The sequence below is a fragment of the Meles meles genome, chromosome 3 (assembly GCF_922984935.1).
Source record: "Meles meles chromosome 3, mMelMel3.1 paternal haplotype, whole genome shotgun sequence".
In the NCBI taxonomy this organism is placed as follows: domain Eukaryota; kingdom Metazoa; phylum Chordata; class Mammalia; order Carnivora; family Mustelidae; genus Meles; species Meles meles.
Window position 1 is genome coordinate 116,818,943 of NC_060068.1, and position 27,637 is coordinate 116,846,579.

General features: G+C 39.6%; 1 protein-coding gene across 1 annotated transcript in view; it reads right to left on the minus strand.

Annotated features, from left to right (window-relative positions):
• CCDC192 (coiled-coil domain containing 192) overlaps positions 1-27,637 on the minus strand; it is a 200,141-nt gene that overhangs the window by 70,279 nt on the left and 102,225 nt on the right. The gene's annotated exons all lie outside the window — the stretch shown is intronic.

Sequence of the window (27,637 nt, forward strand, 5' to 3'; positions counted from 1 at the left end):
GACCAATTTTGACCAGTCAACTCACCCTCAAGAGGCCTGGAACATCTGTACACAAACCAATTCATTCCTATTGTCTACAAGCTCTTTTTTGTGTGAATATAACCCTGCCTCATCATTCTTACCCAGTAAACATTAATCAGGCTGACAACCAAGGTCTTTGAGAAAGAAAGAACCTACAGTGGCAACAATGCAATAAATAAGTTTTCATACTGGCTGAGCATAGCACAGAACAAAACCAAGTGTTGGGTAGGTCTCAGAAAGAAAGTGTAGCCAGTGCTTGCTGAAGCCAAATCCGGTTTTTGGTCTCACAGTCTCAAATCACACCCTGAGAACAGAGAGAGGAGTGCACTGTCACACCTAACAGAGCCAACTAGGAAGGTGTTTTCCAGTCCAATATTCCCTGAGGACAGAGAGAACCCAAAGGGCCAAAGCTGTATATGAAGCAATTTCAGCTTCTCAGCCCCACCTGTACAAGTGTTGGTGTCGTTGGCAAATTGCTATAAAAAGTGATGTGGGTGGAAGAGAACAGAAACCAGAGGACAGAACATACAGGTGGGGAAGAAGAATTTCCCTGTCTGCCTTGTGAAAGTACTGCTAAGCTCTCCTAACATGATTATAAAAATGATGCACAGTTTTTTTCTGCAATGACTTTATAATTGGACAGATACTTTTGTTTTGTTTTGTTTTGTTTTGTTTTGTTCGGTCTGTGCCCAGAATTCCTTTTGAACTTGACTAAGGCTGCCTTCTGGGAGGAAGTCAGAAGCTATTGGCCATCTGTGACTTACCTTGAATCATAAAGCAAAGGCATGTGTTTGACGCCTGGAAAATTGAGATGCTGGAGCACCAAGGTGCTTAAATCACCTTGAAGGGTTTTCTGGTGTGATAAAGAGAACCTCATAAGTTAACCTTCTCAGTAAGTATTTTTCTCCTTCAGAAATCCCATTCTTCCCACAACGCAGAGAAATTACAAGAGATACAAGCTCAGTGAGTATAAGAGCTGGCCTCCAGACAACTTCAAAAATGATAAGCAGCTCTAAATCGAGGGAAGGAAAACAATCATAAGAGGAAAAATGATTCTCATATAGCGTGAAAAAGCTTTGTAGTGTGTATAAGAGAAATTAGAGAAAACAAATTGCCCACCAGGGAAGTTTTCCACAGTATGTATATTTTCCCAGGAAATACAGTGTTTAAAAAACTGCAGCTTTCTGGGGCACCTGGGTGGTTCAGTCAGTTAAGCATCTGCTTTCAGCTCAGGTCATGATCTCAGGGTCCTAGGGTGGAGCCCCCATTGAGACCCACATGGAACCCCCCCACTTTGAGCACCCCCAGCCTCCAGTCCAGCTCCCTGCTCTGTGGGAGTCTGCTTCTCCCTCTGTCCCTCCCCCCCCCCACCCAGCTTGTGTGCTTTCTCTCAAAAAATTAAAAATCTTAAAAAAAAAAAAAAGTCTTCTGCTTTCTTAATGCAGAATTGAAACTATTTTACCACAGAAACTTCTTTTAAAAGATTTATTTATTTGGAGGGGGCAGGGAGGGGCAGAGGGACAGGGAAAGAAGCAGACTCTACACTGAAAGTGGAGCCCCACATGGGGCTCTATCTCACAACCCTGAGATCATGACCTGAGCTGAAATCAAGAGTCAAGTGCTTAACTGCCTGAGCCACCCAGGGACACCATAGTGTAGAATCTTCTAGGTTTAAAGTGAAATGGACCTAATTTATTGTGAAAAAAAAAAAAAAGTATTTAATATGTTAAAACTCTGAGAGTGAGTACATGGCTGAGTGTTTTGTACATTGTTGATGCTAGTTAATGTTAACACATCACTATCTTAAAATCTTTACTCCTTAGAACTTCTGAAGTAGCTGTTCCTAATAATGAATTATTGAGAATAAATCTTTACGGTAATATCCATTGAATATTATATACTGGAATTAAAAGAGTTGTCTATTCTTTAATTTTTCAATTGCTTTAATCTGGAAACAAAAGTTTCATAAGGGCTAAAAATCTCAAGTCAAGTTTCCCAATAAGAAAATTTAAGTGTTAATCAGGTTCATGGCAAGCAATGTCTGACAGTTAATTTGACTAGGGACATTTAAATCCATGTGGAGAAATCACCAGAAATTGAAGCATTGTACTTGGTTCCTAGCTCAAGATGTGATATGCCTTTTAACTCTAATACTTTAAAAAAGGATTTGCTTGACTATTAGACTAATCGAGGAATATAAATTCAAGGGAATGGAATAAGTTGATGAAACAGACAGTGGGAAGTCACAACCACCTAGTACTACTGAGCCATAGAACAAGAACCAATGATGTATAGTCTCTGTCTTCTCAGTCAATCACTGTAATTAAGAGGAAGTCATATTATAAGAAAGACTCAGACAGTATAGCAAGGATCACTAAACCTGTGTCCTGGCCTTCCGTTAGAAAAACCAGGTTCCTCAAGATGTTTGAGGTATGAAGCAAAGAACAACTGCTAATGAAATAAATTACAACCCTACAGTCTCGAGAATACTTATATCCCAGTGATTAAAACTGAACTACCCTGAAGTTCATTTGCACACGATCAGCAAGGCAAGATCACCTTAGTGGTCTTCTTTGAGAAAAAAGAAAGCTTTTTTCTCAACTTATACTGAGGATACATATGTAGTAGATGACATTTTATCTAGCGATGGTGACATTGTGGTCTGTGTCTGTTTGATAAGAAAACCACATTTCCAAAACTACAACAAAATCACTCTTTTCTGAGCTAAAACCTTATACTTGGACAATGTTTTCTTAGTCTCTTCCTGTTCTTCAACCCTGGGGCAATCTATACCAAAAAACTTTAAAGATGAGGGAAGAAACAGCTGTGGTTTGCCACATCTGGAAACTTCCATACCAAATAGTGTCAGTCCTGCTCTGTGGTAGGGGCTTTGCACTTGGGGAAGATGGTCTCCACATTAAGCAGTATTTGCAACTGAAATCCAGTTTCTTTCTCATAAACATTGTTCCAGCTGTGACTTGAACATTTTTGTCTTGTCCTTCTCCACTATTTAGAGAAGCTGTCTTGTTCATGTCACGAAGCCACATTTCATAGGTAGAGAGATGAGGATATTTGGATTTATATATCGTTAGTTTCAATATTGCTTAGAACAAAAGATTAATTTCAGAATCATATGTGTGAATGGAGTTGTGTGCATGCAAGATGGGTCTGTAAAGGCATAACCCAATAAAGAAAATATCTGATACTTGTGAATAGTCTGCAGAGATAGAGGAAAGGAAAGGTGTGGTGATGATGTAAACTTTGGCTATGTAGATATTAGCTAGTTTCAGATTGCATATTTTAACAAGTCTAGACAAATGTCCTTGCTATAAAACAAATCATTGAATACAGATCTTTCCTTGGTTTTGTTCCACTCAAGAGTCTGTCTCTCTTATTTCACTCCTTAGCAAGGTATTTTCTCTAATTCCATTAAGCAAGCTAGCAGTGAAAAGATAGCACATGAATCTGAACTCTCAAACAGAAGTCTAATTAGATGTCAGAGTACTATCTGGTAGACCTCTAAGACTGTTCCCATCAACACACCCTCATCTCAGATATGCAAGGAAAATGGGTAGGGAGGGGAACATGTGGACTGGGCTTACAGCCATTTGCCTCATCTCTTGCTAGTGACTAGCAATGTCATAACTTCCCAGAGTCTGACATTGCAAAATTTACGTATAATCAGATGAATTGTTCAACAGGAACAGGTTGAAGATGTCCCAAATTAGACAAATGGTGAGTTGTTTATTCTGGTCCTGACCCAGGAATCAAAAGATGTATTGCATTTTCCTTTCCTAAAGCCTTCAGGAGCCATATTTGATCAGTTCTGTTTTAGCCTAGAACTTCCAGGTGATTGTTAGTAGTAATGGGAACAACACTGGCCTGACAGGAAACCACTCAGGTCTGGAAATGTAAGGACCCCAGAAATATATATTTGCTATACCCTGGACTGAATCTAATCCTCCCCAGATAAGAATGAGGCTGACCCAGAGCCAGTCAAGCTTCTATAAACCTAACCCAGGAGATACACAAGAAATATATAGTTTTTGACTGCCTGGACGAATGAATAGATAAGTAATATGGTCCCTAATTTTGCTCATATATCATGTGTCAAAGTCAAAACTGACTTCTGCTTGGCTTAATTTTAATTCTATAGTGCCTTATCTAAACTGGCAATGTCAATTACTGAGTCTTGGTTTTCAACTGAAGACGTTTCTTTTTTTTCCTTTTTAATTGTGGCAAAAAACACATGGTATGAAATTTACCATTATAGCCATTTGTAAGTTTACTATTCAGTAGTGTTAAATGTATGCACATCATTGTGCAACCAACCTCCAGAACTTTATCTTGAAAAACTGAGACCCCACACCTATTAAATAACACCTCACCATTTTCCCTCCTTTCAGACCCTGGCATTCTACTTTCTGTTTCTATGAACTTGACTACTTTCATACCTCATATAAGTGGAATAACACAGTATTTGTCTTTTGGTAACTGGCTTATTTCACTCAGTCTAGTGTCCTCAAAGTTAATCCATACTGTAGGGTGTGATAGGATTTCATTCCTTTTTCAGGTTGAATAAATTCCATTGTATGCATATATCGAGTTTTGCTTGTCCATTCATCTGTCCATGGACACATGGGTTGCTTTCACTTTTTGGCTCTTGTGTGGAAGACATTTCTTGAAATTGTGATCATAGCAATACAATAATTATAATACTTGCCTTTCTTACATTAACTGAAACTTTTCATCTTTTGATTACAAATTGCATTTTCCTTTCCTAAAAAATGTTTCTTTTTTGTTTTCATTGTTAACCAAGTACGTTGGTCCTAAAGTGGGAATACATTTAGGAGCCTCCCAGATCATAACTGATTTTGGTAAGACAATTTCTATCATTAGAAATCTAATCCTTTCCAATCCTAAAATCACATGTTTTATGTCTGATATAGGACCTTCCTTTTTTATGGAGAAAAGATGTATACTCCTATCAGTATGACTTACAATTCTTTTATGAGGAAATGCAAAAGTCCACTGCAAGCAAACACGCCTGGAGTCATTAAGCAGATACAACTCAAGAATGCAATAATCTAAGAAGCGGGTGAAAATTGATAGATATCCTGTGGTTGTTGGAAAAGAAACACATAGTAGAAGATTATTATCAAGCAAGCTAACTCAGTGATGTGCCTATCTTTCTCTTTCCTTGACCTTGCAGAAGGGGGCTGTTAAGGCTTCACCGACTGTTCTGTACTTGGACATCTGCACATCAGATCCATCTGAGGAGCTTTTGAAACAATACATCAGCTCAAGCTTCTCTCTAGGCCTCCTCAATCAGAATTTGAGGGTTTGGATGTGGGATGGATAATCTAGTTTTCAAACTTTTTGGGTGGTTCTGATGTGTACATCTGTGAAGACTAACTTGAGGAGTATCTATAGATAAGAGCCAGGTGCTGGCCACAAAGGAAATATGAGTGTCCTAAGGATATGTGTGTCCTTGTATGCATGAGGGCACTGAGGCAGGCATGAGTGTGAGTTGGGAAGTAGGGACAGTAGCAACTCTGGAAGGCTGCAGATGGGGGAGGTTTCTGTGTAGGCTTTGTCCATGTAACATGTCTGTCATTTTTTGATAGATGGCCAATTTCAGCTATAGAAAGAAAGGCATTAATTGGAGCAAGGAATCTCAGGTTCTGGAAATGATACTATGTAATGGCAGTGCAGTGAGGAAACGTGTGGGGCATATCACCTTCCTTCCTTAGAGTAAATGTGAAGAGATAGTAATCACAGTACCCAACTGCAACCAAGCCACTCAAAGTTCCAGCACTACTTCCCTCTTTGGCTTGGAGGAAGGAAAAACCCTCCATCTCTTTGATTCTTATTTCTCACTCACAGTTCCCTTGGAACTCTTTTCAGGTTACCAAAGTTAAGGAAATTCCCATCCCTACTTTCACACTCATTGCATTGTTCAAAGTTATTTTAATGACTTTCATAAGCTTCAAAGACGTCTAGCAGGAAAATTCTAAGTCCTGTTCCTAATTCTGTCAACAACACAGTAATCTGAGGCAAGTGCCTGATGTTCACTTTCTCTAATGACAAATGGAATTTTTTAAACCACCTCAGGGTTTACATATGGATGAATTAACTCATCCTGATTAAATGCGTTAAGCCTCAAATGTTCAAAATGAGGTGGGGAACAGAGACAATGAAAGGATATTTCAAGAAAATATTTTTTTTAGCTTTAAAATTATATTTTATTTTATATTATATTTTATTTTTCTTGTATAAAAGTAATCAAAGATTTTTTTTAAAGTAATTAATGGTTCCTGAATGCTTTAAATCCCATGAAAATCCCTATATGCACTTTACACACACACACACACACACACACACACAGGACTGAAAAGAAAAATAAATCATTTTTGTGGCATTAAATATCTCAAAGATATTTGAAGTCTAGCCTAATTTTGTCCACTATGGGGAAAAATCTTATAGGACCTCAAAATACTCCAAGATATTCCAGTATATGAAAAGGAGGAATCTAAAGTAGTCTGAAAAAGTTTAACATGGAATGTAGTTACTAGCCAGTCTTTGCTCATTTGTATTGTGTCTGTTTAATTTTTTTTCCTATCCCAACCTGGATTCATACTGTGCATAGTTTCTAATTGTTTCTTTATTACCTTTTTTTGTTACTTTATTACTTTTCTCTTTATTTTTCATTGGGACTGTTACTACTATTTTCTATGAGATAACAAATGAGGGGAAAAAACTATAAATTTGATAAGGAATTATACTAGAAGTGGTATTTCTGTCAACGTGTCAGAGCCAAGACAGCATGTCCACAACAGTTGAACATTTCTACTGGATTGATCCCAGTTTTCCAAGCACATAATCTACTAAAAAAACCTTTTAGATGAAGACTTTCGAGGATGTGTTTTTCTGACCAGGTTGAATATTTCAAAGCAGATAAAATTTTAAGAGAGAATCCAGTTCATTAGAAAGAGCTATTTTTTTGGGATTCTCAGTAATTTAGTTTAGTTCAACAAATGTGTTATGTGCCATCCTCTGAGGCAGATTTTGGGAATACAAAGATAAAATATACTTACTCCCTTCTCTTTGGAAGCTCTTGTCTTGTGTGAGAGACATATATATTAACCTTCACTGTAATGTTTTGTGGCAGAACACATATAGGGTTCTTTGGGTGCACAGGTGAAGGATCCCTACCCCTGCTTGGAAGGTCAAAGACCTTCCTATTGTGTGATCTGAGTCTTGAAAAAAGCATAGGATAAGTGAGAAAGAAAGAGGTGCACGGACAAGGTCATTCCAGTATACACAAAACTGGAGTTCATAAACATTGTCTATATAGGTAATCTCATGAGGTCAAGTTCAGGATAATTGAGATAAAAAGCAGAAGAGATATAGACTAGATAATGGGTAATCTTTTATATTCTAGGAAGTTTGGGCTTGTAGGAAGTAGAAGACTTTTAGGCTTGGACAAGTACATGCTGTAGATAGATCACCCTGATGGTATGAGGTGGGTACAATTTTAAGAGAGAAAGTCTAAATGCAGAAATTTCAGTTATGAAATAATTTCAGTGGTTCAAGTGAATTAGGGTTTGGAAAGGCAAGAATATTTAGGAAGTAAATTAAATTTGAGTAACAGGCTATGTGTTTGTGGGGTGGTGAATGTGGAAGAGTGGTAAAAAGGAAAGTATTGAATTCCATAATGCAGTAATTTTCAAACTTCATGTGTGATTTCTAAACCCTAGTGTCCATAAGATTTACCTCGTGAGTGTGTTAAAAAATGTCAGTCCAGACTGTTGATCGAGATGACAGATTGGATTGATTTGGGGAGACACCCTTCCCACACAAACCGTATGGTAATACAGAAAAATACATTACCCATATAAAAATATACGTAAAAAGTCCCAAAGGAGAAATGTGAACTATCTGGATTTTCAAAATGCAATTGAAACTCAAAACTAGTAATCTTGAATAAGAGTGGAATTGAATTAGCTTTCAGGTTATTGTGAGCAGACGTAAAGCTTAGGGGTAGGAATTACAATGGTCATTTAGAATTGGGAGTCAACCCTTACAGTCCTTGTGCCTGAAAGGGGCTGGGATAGGGCTGCCCTCCTCTAGCATGTAAACTTGAACTAGGAAGAGTCATTTGATTTGGGAAAATGGCTGAAATAGATCCCTTGACAACTCAAGGGTGTCTCAAGAATACAGGAAAGATGTCCCGGAGAAATTTGAATCTCGAATCCATGTTACGTATTGTGTATGGTTCTGCTTCATATTTATCTTACCATAAAGAAACCATGAGTCAAAAAGAAAATATAAAGAATTGGTTCCAGAATTAGTGAAACATGAAGAGAGGCAAACTTGAAACTGAGTATTAGGCATTTTCATGGAAACAATCCCCACTGAAGATAAGCTCACAGACTAAAATTCCAAAGTACAAAAGATGACTCACTGCAGTGAGAAAGAGAGGGAGTTTCAGCATACACGAAAAAAGGGAAGAACCATACCCAGAAACTCTTTTCTTTTTGTTTTTCTTTTTTAAAGATAGATTTATTTATTTATTTATTTATTTATTTATTTGATAGACAGAGATCACAAGTAGGCAGAGATGCAGGCAGAGAGAGGAGGAAGCAGGCTCCCCACTGAGCAGACAGCCTGATGTGGGGCTCAATCCCAGGACCCTGGGATCATGACCTGAGCCAAAGGCAGAGGCTTTAACCCACTGAGCCACCCAGGCGCCATGGAAACTCTTTTCTTTTTTAAGATTTATTTATTTATTTTAGAGAGAGAGAGCAGAGAGAGCACGTAGAGGGAGAGGCAAAGGGAGAGGGAGAGAGAGAATCTCTAGCAGGGTCCCACTGAGTGGGGAGCCCAACACAGGACTTGATCTCACCACCCTGAGATCCTGACCTGAGCTGAAATCAAGAGTTGGATGCTTAACCAACCAAGCCACCTGAGCACCCCCACCCAGGAACTCTTAATAGTGGAAGAATATGAAAGCATTTTAGTGTCCAAAAATACTTTTGAAAATCATATAACAAGAATAAGGGATTATGGGGGGGGAGGGGGAAGAAGGAGTATAAAAAAAAACCAAGTGAAAATTTGAAAATAAAAAATCATTGAGGGGCACCTGGGTGACTCAATCAGTTAAGCATCTGCCTTCAGGTCAGGTCATGATCCTGAGTTCTTGGAATTGAGACCCATGTTGGGCTCCCTGTTCAGCAGGGAGTCTGCTTCCTCTCTCCTTCTGCCCTTTCCCATCACTCGTGCTCACTCTCTCAGGTCTGCTCTCTGTGTGTGTGTGTCTCTCACATAAATAAATAAAATCTTTTAAAAAAATCTTTGAAAAATATATCTATTAAATTATAGAGTAGATAAAGCAGATAAAAGACCTGGGCATTTGTTGATAATCTAAGTGAAATCATGAGAACCTACAGAAGTGAAGAAATAGAAAATAAGGAAGAATATTTAAGAGATACAGAGTAGGGAGAAGAATCTCTAATTTAAGTTTAAGATGTGTTCCAGAAGGAAGGAAAAGGGGATGAGGTAAATTTTATATTTGAGGTAATTTTTGAGGAAATATGTGAGGTATTTAAGGTAAAATGTGGAGATATTTGAGGTAAAAAATATGGAGAAATTTCCAGAAATGAAGGAAGACATAATTACCCTTATTACACTGAGTTCTGGCAGCCAATGTTTAAAATAGGCATTTTGGGTCCTACTCCTAGAAGTTCTAATTTACCACATATTTATTTTCCTTTCATATCTCCTGGCACACCTAGAACCCATTCTTGGAACACACAGTACTCTGACACTCCACTTGGTAAACTGTGAAATAGAGCAATACCTCAGTCATGTGGGCTCAAGACAAACAATTTTATTTCACTTGGAGCTATGCGGTCATATTCAAACATTGACAGGAAGGATCTAGTTGAAATGAGTGGCTTAAGTATACCAGAAAACAATGAATAGTTGATATTCTACGATTCCTAAAATGGTGGGACAGGATTGGATCCCACACCAGCTGAGCGTTGGCCCAGAAGTAGGTGCACCGATGTATGTCCTGGTAGGAAGGTGGATATTTCTAGGATAATTTTTAAGATGTTTCTAGGATAATTTTTAGCTCTATACAGTGCTCTACCAGCCTCAAAACTCTCCCTATCCTAATCTCTGCTCAACAATTTTATTTAAACCATTGAGACCAATTTAAATACAGAAAAAGCTTACTGCTGAGAAACTTGGAGAATCAGACTGAAAAACAAGCTAGACACAAAGAAGACTTCACAGCAACCAGCACAACCACCAAACTCACTGGCAGGACTGGGCTAGAGTTATAGGCAGCCCTGCTTGCAAAGCCTTCACTGTGGCACTGGGTGTTGGATGCTCCCCCCACCTCCTGTTAGTCCTCCCTCTGCTGCTTTGGAAACTAGAATTTGCTGTTGCTCAAAGGAATTCTCTCTGCCCTTTCCTGTGCATCTCCAACCCCCAGTTCATAGTCCAGGGAATGTGCAAGTCACTGACCATATTCCTTCACCCTGGCTACAAGGGGACCTAGAAGGTCATCCGGCCTGCTACACTTGGTGTGCTCTGTTTCTTTGAAGGTCTGTATAACGGAGAATTCCCCCACTGTGGGTACGGGGATCAGAATTCTGAGAGCTCAAAACGTCCACCAAGATCACTGTTGCATCCCAAGGGGTACCTTCATGGGAGTTAGTAAAAGACGCCCACGGGGGTCGACGCATCTTTGTGCATTAGCCGGTGGAGTACCTTTGAAAGAATTTTTTTAAAGGACCCTTTCCTCTAGGGGCATCCTTTCTTGAGCCAAGGTGTTCATTTAGATAAGCAGAATAAAACTGGAAGTGAGTCCACACTTGCCCTTCAGCTGGGCCTCCTCTTCACAGCGCAACCTACCCAACTGTATGTGTGTTCTTGATGGCTCCATGCTCACCAAAGACCAAGAGATTAAACGTGATCAAGAAACCACATGCACAGAAGTGGCAGGTTTAGGTGGCAGGTTTAGGTGGCAGCCCTGATCCCAAACTGTATAGTCAGTATTTATTTTACAACCATCCTTAAAGCCACAAACCATTGCTCACAGTCATTTGGCAGATGTTATCAGGAAAGGCAGATGAACTTCCTTTTTTCCTTTGGTTGTTGCTGTCCTGATCTGACCTGGCCAGGCATGATAAGTTCAAGTCTTGTGTTCACTCAACATTTGAAACGTCTTATTTGAATTTTCTTAGTCTGTGGTGAGAGAATCTTCTTCTTCTTTATTTTTTTAATTATATTCAATTAGCCAACATACATTACATCATTAGTTTTTGATGTAGTGTTCAACGGTTCATTAGAGAGAGTCTTATTCACAGGAATTTCTTTAGCTTAGGAAACCCTAAGCTGTGGACACCTGGGTGGCTTAGTTGGTTAAGCATCTGTCTTTGGCTCAGGTCGTTATCTTAGGGTCCTGGGATGGAGCCCTGCATCCGGCTCCCTGCTCAGCCTGGATCCTGCTTCTCCCTCTGCCCGCTGCTCCCCCTGCTTGTGCGCTCACTCTCTCCCTCCCTCCCGTTCTCTCTCTCTGCAAATATTTTATTTATTTATTTGACACAGAGAGAGAGGGAGCACAAGCAGGGAGAGCTACCAGCAGAGGAAGAGGGAGAAACAAGGCTCCCTGCCCGACATTGGGCTTGATCCCAGGACCCTCGGATCATGACATGAGCCAAAGCCAGACACTTAACTGACTGAACCACCCAGGCACCCCAAGAAATAAAATTGGGGAAAAAAAAAAAAAGGAAACCCTGAGCTGTTAGTCAGTTCAGTCCTGAAAACAGGACTGGCTTTGGGAAAATGTATGCTGAGAACCTGAAGATTAGTTTCCATTCCCTCCACCTTCTATCTCTCCCCACCTCTCATGGGTCTTAGTGCCTCTAACCCCAGCTGGAGATAAACTAGGGCTGGCTGGACCTTTTGTGACTGCCCTAGATCAGAGTATCCAGGATCAGTCAGTATCCAGCCCCTGTGGGCTATGGCTGGGCTGGGAGTACACGGACATAAAACTGTAGCTGGAAATTCTGGCTAGAGACCTAGGGCCCAACAGGGTAATCTACATTCACTCATTTCAACTCAATTCAACATAAGGCGTAAAGAAGGATTTCTAATGTTTATAAAGAAACCTTTATCTCAGGGTAGGCGATCAATTACTCCTATTGTATATGTTATATTCCATGTGACATTCACAAAACTACGGTTATTCCAGTTTAAACTATGGATACTGCCTTTCCTTCCAGGATGAAGTAAGTGTCTCTAAAGTAATAATGAGAGTTACCATATAGTCAGTGTTTTCTCTGTGAGGTTCATATAATAACTTGTGAGAATTTTAAGAGCCCACATTGGGCTCTTCTCTCAGAGGCGAGTCTGCTTCTCCCTCTTCCTCTGTGATCTCTCTTGCTTTCACTCTCTTTCAAGTAAATAAAATCGTTACAAAAAAAAAAAAAAAAAAAAAAAAAAAAGGCACGTCCAGAAAATGGAAACACCCTGTGGAAACTAGGGGATTCAGAGTTCACTGTCAAGTTTGGTAACGACTGAACTCCTGTACAGCCCACCTGTTGTGAAGTTATATGATGACCTTCAAAATACAAGAACTGGGAATGTCGGCCATGTCAAGAGTTTACTATAGGCCATTTCTAGAGGACCTACACATGCTTCCTCAACAGTAATCACAAGAAAGAACCAAGTCTGTGCTCAGGAGAAGCAAAGAGGAGAAAACAGCATCACTCAACAGCTTAGCCACCAAATATAGAAAAGGAAAAAAGCTACTTAAACTAGAAAAGAATAAAAGAAATGTTTTATTTTAGAGTGGAGTTATTAAAGGAAAACCAACTATGGTGGATCTATGTTTTCCTCCTAAGTGAAAACCCTTATGTTCTGTTCAAGTCAGGTTAAAAATAAAACACATCCAAAAAGGTCAGACGTCCTTCCATCACTTCTTGTTACTTCCTATAATTTAATTCTCTGGTAGTGATGGTAGGCATGTCAAACTCAGGTCCTGATGAACCTCAGTAGTGGCTCCAGAATTTCTACACCAGGGGCTTTGGAGACAGTAATCCAGATGATATATTTGGCCAGAGCATTGGCCTAGTTTGCATAGAAAGCAAACTCTCATAAGATAGCTCATGGTTTTATCTTGGGGTGCTTGGGGGATGAGGAAATTATCCCCCAAGCCACCCTTGGCTGCTACCCCTGACTACACACCATGGAAGAAGGAATGTCTTTAGTTTCCCATCCATTTCCTCCAAATCTTCACAAATACGGTCAGCACCTATGTATTAATGCAGGTTGCCTGTAGACGTATCCTGATTCATGTTCCCTGACCCCAGCCACTACAAATCTTCTGGCTGTGGAGAATTTATTCACTAGAACCCTTCATGGGCCTTCTTCCTTTTTTTTTTTTTTTTAAACACAAACTGCATTATCTAGAAGAAACTACTACATGGCATACAACCATAGTGAATGAGATTTATTTACTGAAGCACCTACCAATTCACATTAAGACCACATTCCTGTCTGAATCTCAACTTCTTTTTTTTTTTTAAACATTTATATTTTTATTGAGAGAGAGAGAGAGTGAGTGGGGAGGGACAAAGGGAAAAGGAGAGAGAGAATCCCCAAGCAAACTCCATGCTGAACACAGAGTCCGAAGTGGTGCTCCCTCCCAGGACCCTGAGATCATGAACTGAGCCAATAACAAGAACCAGTGGTTCAACAGGTTGAGCCATGCAGGTGCCCCTGAATCTTAGTTCCAATGAGGAAAACACTGGAGCAACTGAGGAGTTAGACACATAATGGGGCCGACGCAAGGAATAATTTTGTCAACACAGTTGGTATCTGCATTAAAACATTTTAAAGATATTAATTTTCCTTTCACAAAGGATATACTAACTTACATACTCACAACCTATTTAAGAGTACCTCTCTCTTGCTTATCTTTTTTATTTTTAAGTATTTATTTATTCATTTAAGTAGCTCTGTACCCATCGCGGGGCTCAAACTCATGACCCTGAGATCAAGATCTCATGCACTTGAGACTGATCTAGCCAGATACCTCTGTCCTGTTTTTTAAATAAAACTTTTGTATTTTGCCAACTGGAAATATAAGGAGTTATTCTGGCTTACTTAAATCTAATTATAAAGTCAAATATACTATCTGTTTATTTTTTATGGCTGTATAATATAATACTGGGTTTAAATATTAACTTAAATTTGCTATTTTATCTTACTCTTATATCACTAACATTGTTATGTATCTTTTAAAATAGGGGTTTTTGTTTTTTAAGAAATACTATCAGTGGCAAAAAAAGTAATTAGTCACTGTATGAATTTCAAACAATGAAGCTTATTGGAAGAAGAATTAATAATGGTAGGAAATGTGAAGAGTAATTATGACTTTACCATATGGGCTAAAAGGCAAAGTACTCTAAGCAGAGGAAGCAGTACCGGAAAAGTCATAAAATTATGAAAATATGGGCCAGTCCTGAATGGCAAAAGTGCAAAATGGAAAGAGACAAAGCCCAAAGTGTATAAGGGATTAGAGTCTGCAAACTCTTAAAGGCCACGCTAAGGAAATTTATTCCGTAGAAAATAATGGGTCATATTTTTAGCCAGTGAATGGATATTTGGAAAAAACACTGGACCAGTGGGGGAAAATTTGGGTCAGTGATCCTAAATATAGGACCAGTACAATAATCAGGTTGAGAAATGATGAAGGCCTGCACCAACCAGAACTGCGGGAATGTTGAAAGGGAAAAGTATTGATCAAGCTTTTTCCAAGATAACAGTGAAGGATGTAGGAACCAGCTAGTGCTAGAAATGAGGGATAGTGGGGCGGGGGGAGGGGATTCATTGGTCTTCCCCTGGTTGTTTTGTTTTTTTTTTTTGCTTTGTTGACTATATGGATGGAAACACCTTTAATTGAAATAAGCAAAACAGAGAAAGATCAGATTCTTTTGTGAGGGTGGAAGTGCTGGAGGGTGAGAATGGGTACAAAGTGAGTCCCATTTTGATTTTAGAAGGTCAAGGAGAAGAGTCAGCCCTGTTTAATGTAGTCATTCATTCAACAAATACTGAATGCCGATTCATCCAGGTCCTGTTCTAGTTTCTGGGATGCTGTTGTAAAAAAGACGAAGTCCTGGCTTTTATAGAGGTTATAACCCAGTGAAAGTAGCCAGAGTATTTTTTTTTAAAGATTTTATTTATTTATTTGACAGAGAGAGATCACAAGTAGGCAGAGAGACAGGCAGAGTGAGAGAGAGGGAAGCAGGCTCCCTGCTGAACAGAGAGCCCGATGTGGGGCTCGATCCCAGGACCCTGAGATCATGACCTGAGCCGAAGGCAGTGGCTTAATCCACTGAGCCACCCAGGTGCCCCATCCAGAGTATTAATTTCAGATGCACAAGGAATGAGTTTCCTCCCTATGTACACTGAGGTACATGGAAGCTTTTTGTATAGGTAATATGCATAGCACATATATGTTCCTCTTGACTTAGCATGATTTTTTTTTAAGTTTTATTTTATTTATTTGAGAGAGAGAAAGCACTAGGGGAGGGGCAGAGGGAGAGGGAAAGAGAATGTCAAGCAGACTCTGCACTGAGCACAGAGCCCTATGTATGGCCGGATCTCATGACCCTGAGATCATGACCTGAGCTGAAATCAAGAGTCTGACGCTTATCTACCTGAGCCACTCAGGTGCCCCTGAAGCCACAGTTTTACTCAGCAATGAAATCTTCATTTATTACAAAGTTCATATAGGAAACTGAGGAATACATTATAAAGATTTGTTTGATGACAGTCTTAGAAAATTAGAGGTTAAACTAAACTCCCTCAGCCTCAGTTTCCTTATTTATTAAATAAAGAGGTTGCACAGATGATCTGAATTGCTCCCTCCCCGAGCTCTGGTGAGTCCATCCATTGTGGCTTCCTTGTCCTGTCCCTTTAGCTCTCTTCTTAATATCGTCCACAGCTTTCCTCCATCATCCTTCCGTGCATGCCACCCTCGCACCCGCCATGCTTAACTTGGTCCTCGTCTTTCTGGGACCGACATCTCTGCTACTGCATTCTGTGGGAGAAGAACCTCACAACCTTGCGTTTTAATGACACTCTGCAGTCTTGGTTTCTAATATCAGTGAATTCCCAAAATAACCCAGCAATTCTTTTGACTCTCTGCTGCTGCTTGCTCTCCTTTCCAGCAGTGGCCAGCTTAGGCTCTCGTTACTATTCACAAATCTAAACAAATTCTCCACAGATGACTTTGCTCATACAGAGGAAAACAAAACAAAACAAAACAAAACAAAACTCACTCAGGGAAACAATTCAGACAGGAACTCCCTCAAATTCAGGCCCCAAGTCCATGGTTACTTGCTTTGGTGTCTGTCCTTCTCTCCTCACCTTGCAGTCCCAGTGGAGGAAGTGCCCTCCATCTCCATGTGGCTCATCCCTCCCATTGCCCTTATATGCTCTGGGTCCCATCTCCTCTTACCTTCACGGGGATTCTTTTCTTCTCTCATATCCCTTCTCCCATGTCTTCAGACTATCCCTCTCTGGGGTCATTCTTTTTTTTTTTTTTTTAACTTTTTTTACTTTAAATTCAATTAATTATCATGTATTATTAGTTTAAAGGTAGAGATCAGTGACTTGCCAGTCTTATATAATACCCAGTGCTCATTACATCACATGCCCTCCTTAATGTCCATCACCCAGTTACCCCATCCTCCCACCCACTTCCCCTCCAGCAACCCTCAGTTTGTTTCCTGTCATTAAAAGAGCCTCTTATGGGTTGTCTCCCTCTCTGGTTTTGTCTTGTTTTATTTTTCCCTCTCTTCCCATATGATCCTCTGGTTTTTTGTTTGTTTGTTTGTCTTTTGTTTTATTTGACAGAGAGAGAGAGAGAGATCACAAGTAGGCAGAGATGCAGGCAGAGAGAGTGGGGGAAGCAGGCTCCCCGCTGAGCAGGGAGCCTGATGCAGGGCCCAATCCCAGGACCCTGAAATCATGACTTGAGCTGAAGGCAGAGGCTTAGCCCAATGAACCACCCAGGCACCCCCTCTGTTTTGTTTCTTAGATTCCACATATCAGTGAGATCATGTGATAATTATCTTTCCCTGATTGAGTTATCTCACTTAGCATCATACCTAGGGTCATTCTTTTTTTTTTTTTTAATTAACATATAATGTATTATTAGCTCCAGGGGTACAGGTCTGTGAATTGTCTGGGTTACACCCTTTACAGCACTCACCATAGCACATACCTTCCCCAATGTACCTAGGGTCATTCTTAACAGGTATAAATATGTATAATGTTTTCCTTTCTTAAAAACAAATTAACAAATGAACCCCCTTATTCAGCCCACATCTTCCTCCAGCTGTTACCTTCTCTTTTCTACCACAACCAAATTTCTTGAAAGGCCCACGCTTACTATTTCCACTTGTCATCTACCACTCATTCCTCAACCCTCTCTAGAATGGTTCCCATCTCCATAACTGATCCACAGGTATTGAGTAAATGAAAATATGTTTGATCGATTGAATGAAATTAAACACCCCTGGTTAAATTTTAGATTTTTAGATATTTAAAAATTTATGAGATTCTAAGTAAGGAAAGGTATACCAGAACATCTTTCTTCCTTTGAGACAATTTACACTGGATAAGTTATCCTGAATTCTCAATTCTGTTCTTTTGATCTAAAGCATTTCTTCTCTCTGAACTGGTCATCTAATGAAATCTAAAGGGGGGAAAAAAAGACTATCCTTTGATAGACCAGGTTTTGACTGAAAAAGGACTCCATTCCACAGACCCAGTATTTTGAAGTAAATATGGAGATGGAGTTACACTGTGAATGGCTGAAACTGCTTTCAACACGAAACTATCACCTCTCTAGTAGAAGTCATTGCCTGTTACAGATATGTCTGTGGGATACTCTTATTTTGGACTACAATGTTTCTTCACTAATAGAACAAGGCTGAAACATATAGGTAAATAGGAAGGGTTTGCTGGTCTTATACACAATGACTTACGTCTCTTTACTGCAGCTGGATCCCGAATGCAATCTTTCTTATGATCTGTGCACACACACCATGCGTCTCTGAGGAGTAACACACTTGATACACCAAGAAGTCCTATGCATGTCACATAGTTTCTTTGGATGATAGCAGATCTTCCTTAAAGTGAAAATTTCTTCTTCTCTGCCCTGCTTGGGTGCTGGCATTCACTTGTTTCATTCCAAATATGATCTTTTCAAGTCAGTCCAGCTCCCTCATATTTTCTTGGAGTTATTTACCTTCCACACATAACCCTTCTTCAGAACAGAGAAAAGCAGTGGAATCTTGCTGTCTTCAAAGAACCACAAAGAGAAGGGTGGCACCCTTTGGTTTAAAAATAATAAACAAATAACAAAAGCCAGTGCCCTGTGAAATAATGGCACAAGGCCCTCTGTGACCGCAAACATTACTTCCTCCTGCCTTCCCAGGGCTACTTGGTATTTTAGGGGCACCTGCTGACGGTATCAGCTGGCAGAATATTGCTGGCACTGCATAGTACCCAACAACAAAGGAGCAAACATAGGGCACTGTTGGCCTGGCGGCCCGGCAGGCTGCCACCATGAATACACAAAGAGCAGCCACGCCATCCACATCCTGCTGTGTCCCCAGAACATCTCACTTGTCTGCCACATATCCTTTCCCCCACCAAGTTTGTCTCTGCAAGAAGGAAATCCAGTCTAGCACTGGGCAGCAAAGATCCAGAATGACCTGAGGAAGAACAGACACCCTTACAGGGTAGGGTGCACATTACAAAACAGAACAGAACAGAGCAGAACAAAACAAAACAAAAACACCCTTAAATTGAATCCAACCCCTAATCTGGCTTCGACTAGGTCTCTGTTATATTTAAGGCACAGGTTATTTGTTTCTGACACTTCACTTGGTGGTCCTTTCTTACCCATACAACCCATACAATCTTTCAGCTAAATTGTCTGTAAATCCTACTACTCCATTAAGAAGTTTAATCTGTTTTGAAAATCAGACTTTGAGGCATACAAGGGTGGCATGATCATACAAGCGGCCTCAGATGTACCATTTTACCATCAAAAATACAACCATTCTGTGTTTCAGGATCTGTCCAAATACCTACTCAATTATGAACAGTCCATCAGAGTTCTCATAGGTCCTAGAATTCCACAGAACAGAACAGAAAGAAAGGTACGGAAATGGGAGCATGAAGTCAAAGAAATGGAAACTGGGGAATTCTTGAAAAGACATTATGGTATTTATTTCACATTCTTCAAAAATAGGTTGAGGTCCAACATACAATTAAAATTTCTAAGGAGAGCCAATCACTATACTATCTGGCAACCCAGGAGGGCATTCTTTTCCAATGTACTGATTGATGATAAAGGAGAATAAAAGTCATGCTAGAAAATGATTATACATTTGATCCCCGGTGGTTCCATGGTGTAATGGTGAGCACTCTGGACTCTGAAAATGATTATACATCTGAGAGTGCTATTTTCCCTGCCTCTTACATCACGTAGATTGTTACCAAAGCTGGTAACATGAAACAAGGGGGAAAACAAGAAATTGCCCACATAAAAGCCTGCAACCCATGGGTAGGATCTCTTAGGTACCTCCTGTAGTAGGCTGGGTCTTAGAAGTATGGACTCCTGGCTCAATAAAGAGATATTCCTTGGATAATTACTATATAAATCACAACAGAATTAATAATGGCTTATAATCACTAGGAAAAAGTAGAAGTCATCCAAAGAGGAAGCAAACTTTCTTGGCAGATCCACCATCCAAGAAATTCAAGTCCTGATTCAAAAAGTATACACTGCCACAGATGCCAGAAAACTCGTATTCCTCAAGGATGGTAAGAAGTATGTCCAGGAAAAGCTGCTCCCAACAGGCCCAGGATAGTGGGTGTTCTCTACGACAGCCTGTGTTTCTATTTTCAGTCCTTGTGACTGTTCCCTCATCTGGAGGATAAGGGGATTGGCCAGGTTGCATCGAGATCTCACAGCTCCAAGTGCTAATAAGATTCAAAGATAATCCCTGAGATGACACTCTATAGGGTTAAAGTCTGCTGCCCACTCCTAGACCCGCTAGCTTGCAAATGCTTTGCCTTCACATTTAAAAATTTGAATTGCCAGTATTTAAAAACTGGAATATGTTATAGAAAACCATGGATGCACAGCTTTTCTTGAAGACAGGACTGGCTACATCATTTGAGGAGCCCAGTGTGAAAGGAAAAATGCAGGCATGCTTGTTCAAAAATTATTAAGAAATTCATGACAGGGACAACAGAGTGTTAAAACAAGTATGGGCCCTTCTGAGTAAAGGCATGGTATGACTACAAATTGTGTGCCAGCCACACAACAAGCACCTGTTGAGAATTCAGAGGAACTGAAAACAGGCTCACATTCCTCACATGGCAGTCAGTAGTGGGAGCCCAGGGGTGCCTGCCCTTTTAAAATGGAGCCTACCTTCTTCCAGCCACCACAGCCTCCTTCAGTCTCTTTATCTTCTCCAGTGAGGCCAAGTGGTGGTCAGCATTTGTCATTGTACTTGCCTGACTGATTTTTTTCACCATGGCTTCACTGAGCTCATTTAAACAACCTGCCTAGGCACTGTAGAAATAATGAGTTTGTGCCCTGTGGTCCAAACCGCCCATATGAGGTCATGCTTACAGAACACCTAGTGGTGGCAGTGACCCACTACAAGGCTTTTATTGCTAATTGAAAGTGGGAGTCACCCACACACAGGTTGGACAACTCTTTTGGTTCTAAGACAGTGAGGTCAAGGGAGGAGGGTGAACATATGATACGAAGCAGGTCAGCATGACCCACAGGGGTCTCCCTCCTCCATGACCTCAACATGCTTTTCCTCCTCCAGGGGAATAACAGGGTATAATTTAAGACTATAAGATGGATGAAGCCCCTTTTGCTCTAGGATTTGCAGAAGTCTATCATTTTATGAAAACCTCCAAGATTCTGTTCTCAAAATTAAAACCAAAAAGAAAAAAAAAAAGGCAAGCACAAATACTGATTTTAAAAATCACTCTTTTGAAATCAATACCCATGCAAAGTGTTGAATAGCAGTCATTCCACTGACCCCATCTGTTGTTGATGAATCTTTCTCCTTCCAAAAAGAAGAAATTATTCTCCTTGGGAACTTGGAAGACAGATCTAAAAGGCTTAGCTCTTCCTGAATGGTAATATATCCCCAAATGTCCTTTGTCACTGGAGCCTCAAAACTTCTCCGAAGCTTGAATTTTATTATGGACCCCAGTATGGCTGCTGGCTGTACTCTAAAACTGATAGGCTTGCTAGGAGCACATGAAAACTGAAGGAATATCTTTCTATCAACAGTTCCTTTTTCCCTTTGTTTGACCTCTGTGTGATTCCTGGCACCATAGTGTATTTCATTTTTCTGGACCATTTCCAGGCCAGGCCTTGCTTCTATACAAAACCCGAAAAGGTTCAGTGGTCAGGGTTCTGGTTGACTCATTCTGCCAGATTTCTCCCACTTGGTCAACATTTTTTATTTCCTAGCAGTAGGTTTTGCCAGCACTTTCGCACTCATCTAACTTAGGCACCCACATGGTAAATATTTGGTAAGTACTTTATATGTGAGTAAATAAAAACAAATAGATCCATCCTTTAAACGACCAATATGATGAAAAATATTTTTTAATGCTTTTAATAACTTTCTTATTACTGTTGCTCATAAGCCAAGATTATTATGAATACATTGTATTCCATCACTATAGTCTTTTAAAGAAATGCTTGAAGAAAGGCATTAACTTCCTAGAACCTTGGTGTAGCTCAGGAAATGTGTGACGATTTACTAAAAACATATTTTTAGCTTATCTCCATTTTTCAGTTATCTTTATTCAGCACTACTGCAATATATGCATTTAGGTATGTAAATTGACAGTATTCCTGTATGCATATTTTTATTTATATTTTATTCATTCATTTGTTTGTTTGTTTTTTAAAGGTTTCATTTATTTGACACACAGAGAGAGTGAGTACACAAGTAAGGGAGCGGGAGAGGGAGAAGCAGGCTCCCCACTAAGTAGGGAGCCCAAGGCAGGGCTCAATCCCAGGACCCTGGGATCATGACCTGAGCCAAAGGCAATTGCTTAACAAACTGAGCCACCCAGGCACCTCTGTATATTTTTATTTTGTGAACTTGTTTGGGAAGTCTTTAGGAAAAGACACCACGAATGTGCTTTTAACTTGTGGCTTCTTCTCCACTACACCCATGCCACTGCAAGGCTCTCTATAAAATAGATAAGTGAGATAAATGAGATAATTTGATGACTGCAATACTTAAAGCCACTCAACCTCAACTTGTCTTCCTCTTCCTCTTTTTTTTTCTCTTCAAACCTCAACTCTTCTTACACAGTTATTTGGGAATTTCAAGTTTTAGGACGCTACGTAATATTGCTTTCTAAAATAATGGTTCTGTTTTCTATTGGTAGCTTTCACCTCTAAGCAAGCAAGGGTAGGGCATGCGGACTTCCAATCTTCACAGCTAGAGTCATTCTTCCCTAATGCTCAGCCACCTTCAACCTTTCCTCCATGTCAGTCTACTTGCCATCCTGAGACCTCTCAAACTAGAATCTCTGCCTTCACTCTCGGGGTTTGTCTTGTCGTAGTCTTACCTTAAGTGAGTGTGCCATAATGGCTCACATTTTTTAAGCATTTATTAAGTGTCTGACTTTTCTAAGAACTTTATGTATATCATGTTATTCAATCCTCACAAAAACGTATGGAGTAGGTACAAATATTACTGTATTACATCAGTGCTCTGACACATTTATTTCACTTTTCTTAAATAGGAGTGTGGCTTAAAATGGAGTATTGGCAGCATTTTAGAAACTTATTGGCACATAAAGAGGTGGTGTATGTATCTTACAATCCATGGAATCTTCAGTTTGATGACATATATAGTATCCTCATTCAACTGACCAGGAAACACAAGCTCAGGGAAGTTAATCTAAGGCCATGAGGCCATAGGTCTTATTCCAGAGTCCCATGTCTTGACTACTTCTCTGCAACTAGGGCAGTGATCTTTGTTACTTTTCTCCCTCATTTCCTTTTCATGATCAGATTTAAATGTATAATTTTAAAAAAACAGTGATTATTTTCATTTTGTGATTTTAAAACTACCATACATTCATTGTAAAAATTTTAAAATGTGGGGCACCTGGGTGACTCAGTGGGTTAAAGCCTCTGCCTTCAGCTCAGGTCATGATCCCAGAGTCCTGGGATCGAGCCCCGCATCAGGCTCTTTGCCTCACAGGGAGCCTGCTTCCTCCTCTCTCTCTGCCTGCCTCTCTGCCTACTTGTGATCTCTGTCTGTCAAATGAATAAATAAAATCTTAAAAAAAATTTAATGCAGAAATTTAAGGAAGAAATATAAATTACCTTGAATCCTAGTAAGATATTGCTATTGCCAATTCTGATATAGATTTCCCTGGCTTTTTTTTATAGCATTGGTAACATAGCATGATGTGGTTTTGCATCCTTCTCTTTTCATTTAGCATTATATGGTGAGCATTTCCCCATGTTCTTACATGTCCTATGAGCACAAGACTGAATGGCCATCTAACTTACCACTATAAGGTCATCCTATAACTGAACACTTAAATTGTTGCCAAGTTTCACTGTAAGTACATGTGGTGGGCAGCCTTATTATCACCTTAGGGTTTCAAGAACTGTTCACACTTCCTTTTCAGTTATCATAATATCCTTAGCTTATCAGTAGAATTAAGAGTATGTGCCACTCATATGGAAGCAGACATGTGAGCCTCAAGTGTCTGAAAAAGCCAGAGCTCAGTGGCCTACATTTCCCTAAAGAGAACACTAGTGGCTTCTGTGGAGTTACTACTTGGCGTCATCTAGCCTCTTCAGGAGGGGATTTCATCCTCCCTAGAAAATGCCCAGGTGGCCAAATGTGGTTGAAGTTGAGTTACCATAGCAAAAGAGTCTTTGCTCCATCCAAGTCCTTGTCATATCATTGACGTGGAGGCTATGAACTGGACACTACTTTCACAGTGTTGGGTTCTAGAAACTGGTCTAGAACTCTAGTGGGAACTAGAGATCAGGCAATCTACACTTAACATTTTTAGTGCTCTTCATTTTTTGGCCTCATTTTCTTTTCCCCTCTTTTTAATACTGGCAAGAGAGAAGGAAAATCAGCAAGTAATCATCATAGCAGAGCTCAGTCTTGAGAAATGTCACAGTGAACGGAACAAAGGGAGGTTTAAGAAAGCCCCTGGGAAGACTGCACCCTTCTGACAGCCTATCCACTAATCCCCAGAAAGACATTCTGTACGTAGTCCCACCTTCAGAGAATAACCGCTGTCAACTGTGGCTTTTATTTCCTGGGTGCATTCAAGTTTACTCTTGTTATTACAGTGTATGTTAAAAAGTTAATGTCCCTTGAAGACTCTGGTATTTTCTCAGTGTCCCCATTGGAAAGTCTTCTATAATAAATTTTAATTTTCAGCAGAACAATCTAGAACTCAGTAAGTAAACTTAACTTCCTCTACGTGAAAATAAAGCACTGTACTTTCTCTAACTGTTCTATCCTCAACATTTGCTTCATGTCAGCTCTATGTGTGACACTGTGCTTAATGCTGTATGAACTACCAAGTACAGATATTACTTTGCCAGAGGTTATCATCTGAGGCAAAGTTCGAGACTGTATTTGGTATCAGGAGGAATGAAACAGAAGAGTGAACAAAGTTGCTTACCTATGGGGTTGGGGGACATTCAAGTAACATGTATAACTAATGTCTAACTCTAGAAAAGAGTTCGTGTTTCAGAAGCCTCAATATAGATTCTGGCCTAATGCTTAGTCTTCAGTATCAAATGAATTTGTTTTGAGACTAGTGGATGCCATTTTCCAAGGTGACTCTTACACATAATCAAAGTGTAATCCCTATACACAAGGTATTTACATTCTAATAAGGGGAGAGGGATTTCTCCAGAAGCACCATGACCCAAGGCGTCATCTGAAAAGGGCCATCAGAGAGATCCAGCATCCAAAGGAAGAAAAACTGTTTAGTGAAGGGCTCCCTAGGGACCTGACTGTACCAGTTGATTAGGAATTTAGCCGTAGAAATTGAGCAAAAGGAACCCGATGAGAAAAGACTCCAGAGAGGAAAATAACAGTAAATTTGGGAAATTTTGCAGGTTCTGGGTTGACTGCTCAACAGTATGGGCTATTTCCTCATGTGTGAGACCAATTTCTCTTTAGTATTTTAGTTTCAGTAAATGTACCACCTATTTGGGAATCCCTCTGAATTTCTTGTGGAATGAGATGGGAAGGATGTATACCTGATACATACCATAGAGCCAAATAAAAAGAACTAAACTTAAAAAAATTTTTTTCTTGTCATGCCTGTTAGCTTAAAGAGGATTTAAAGGCATGATCATTATTTTTAATCTCTTCTCTCAAGTTGCAGATACTTGTTGAGACAGTTGGTAGGCTTTGGCTGGAGAGAGAAATTTTTTTGGAATTATGCAGAATTATACCAATTATTTAAAATCTACTTTTCTCTGCGTTGTGAAAGAAAAATGGATTCAGGGCCCTTTAGGCTACTGGGACACAGAACAACACATTTATCTGTATTTTATTATTGTGCAATCACATTTTCCTTACTCATTAGTTGATAATGTTTTTATAGGTCTAAGACACTCACAGCTGTCTTACCTTCACTTGAGACTCAGGCAATTAGCAGCTGACCCTAAGGGAAGGGATTGTTTGATTCTACCCAGGAGAGGCAGTTGTTTGCACAAGAACAGTTGATCTCTTTAAAAAATTCTTGCAGTGATGATTTATACTATTTTTCAACCTGAAATCCTTGCCTGCAAAGTTGCTAAGATTACAACAAGTTACAGCATAGAATACACTCGTATGATTTGTAAAGTTTGAGCACTGTAATAATTCACTGATGAGAAAGTTTCATCTTTTTGTTATTGTGATTTCCATTTTCTTGATTTCTAATTACTTTTCTCTTTATCCTGAATGCTTAGTAAAATATGTGTAAGTTTTCGGTATGTGACAAAAGAGACATTTTCAAGGTCTCAGTCTTGGTTGGAAATTAAGAAATTTCCTGAGAGACAAAGAATTCAGTTTGTTTTTACACAGCTTTATTCTAACACTATTATAACTAAGTGCAGTGATTTGATCTCACATAACTAGAAAATCAGCTCATTTTACTAACAGGTTTATTAATTCTAAGAGTATACACAGCAATCATCTGCAAAAAAAAAAGTACTGGTTTTAAGCTCTGGAACTCTCTGAAGTTCTATAGATACATAATGTTGCTTTGGTAAGGGAAAAAAAGAAAAAAATATTCTGCCTAACCAGTCATTTAAGCAGTATGAGATAACTGCTGTATGTAGCAGAGTACGCAGAAGATAATATCCCTCAATTAATTTACTATTTATATTTATAATATAGCATAAACAGAGACCAGAAGAAATAAATCAAAGAATCTCACATCATTATGTATTTATTGAGCACCTAATGTATCTAATATTGGATACTAGGATGGTGAATTAGAAGTTTAAATCATTTTGAAAGTGATGACCACTGAAAATAATTCTAACAAAATAATGAAATAAAAAGTCCTACAATAGGGGCGCCTGGGTGGCTCAGTGGGTTAAAGCCTCTGCCTTCGGCTTGGGTCATGATCCCAGGGTCCTGGGATCGAGCCCCACATGGGGCTTTCTGCTCTGCAGGGAGCCTGCTTCCTCCTCTCTCTCTGCCTGCCTCTCTGCCTAGTTGTGGTTTCTCTCTGTCAAATAAATAAAATATTAAAAAAAAAGTCCTAGAATAGAGGGATAAATTATATACTGTAGGAGAATTAATTAGCTGAGTATCTGCTATCATTTTGTCAGTGAAAGGGAATAAGGCAGGACTGTGAGATGAGAAAGAAGAGGCAGATGCGAATGTTGCCACTTGAATTTTGCTCCAAGCAGCATTTGCTGAGTAAGGAGTACATGGAGTGGAGGGGGGGTCCGGGAGTGAAGCAACCAAAGAATAAGACTATGTCTTAAGAAAAGGGGAAGCCTTTTTAGTGACGCTGTAATTAAATATTTCCCTCAATTTCTATCAGAATAACCCCTTTTTCTGTCTGAGTTGAGAATAAATGCTTTGAAAGGCTATTTGGCTACCGTTTCAACAATTGGGAGGTTCAAGCCCCAAGAGGGTCCCCAGTAGTTTAGGGCTTGGACAGGACCTGCTGGCACATTTCAGATAACACATGTTGCCTCCAAGATAATTCACAGATGCCCAGGCTCTCAGGTACTCTGCTTGGCTGAGTTTGGTTTCGTTTTTCACCTAGATGTGAACAGGATATAAATATGTAGCTTGGCTTTTGGTGATTTGGTTTAGAGGTTATATAAATTACCATCAAGATAGCATTTATAAATATTACCAATAGATTTAAAATCCACTTTATTCAGCCCCCACTGCTACTTTCCAAATTTCTTTTCTCCCCAGAAGCAGCTACTACTTTGAATCCCTTAGTTATTCTT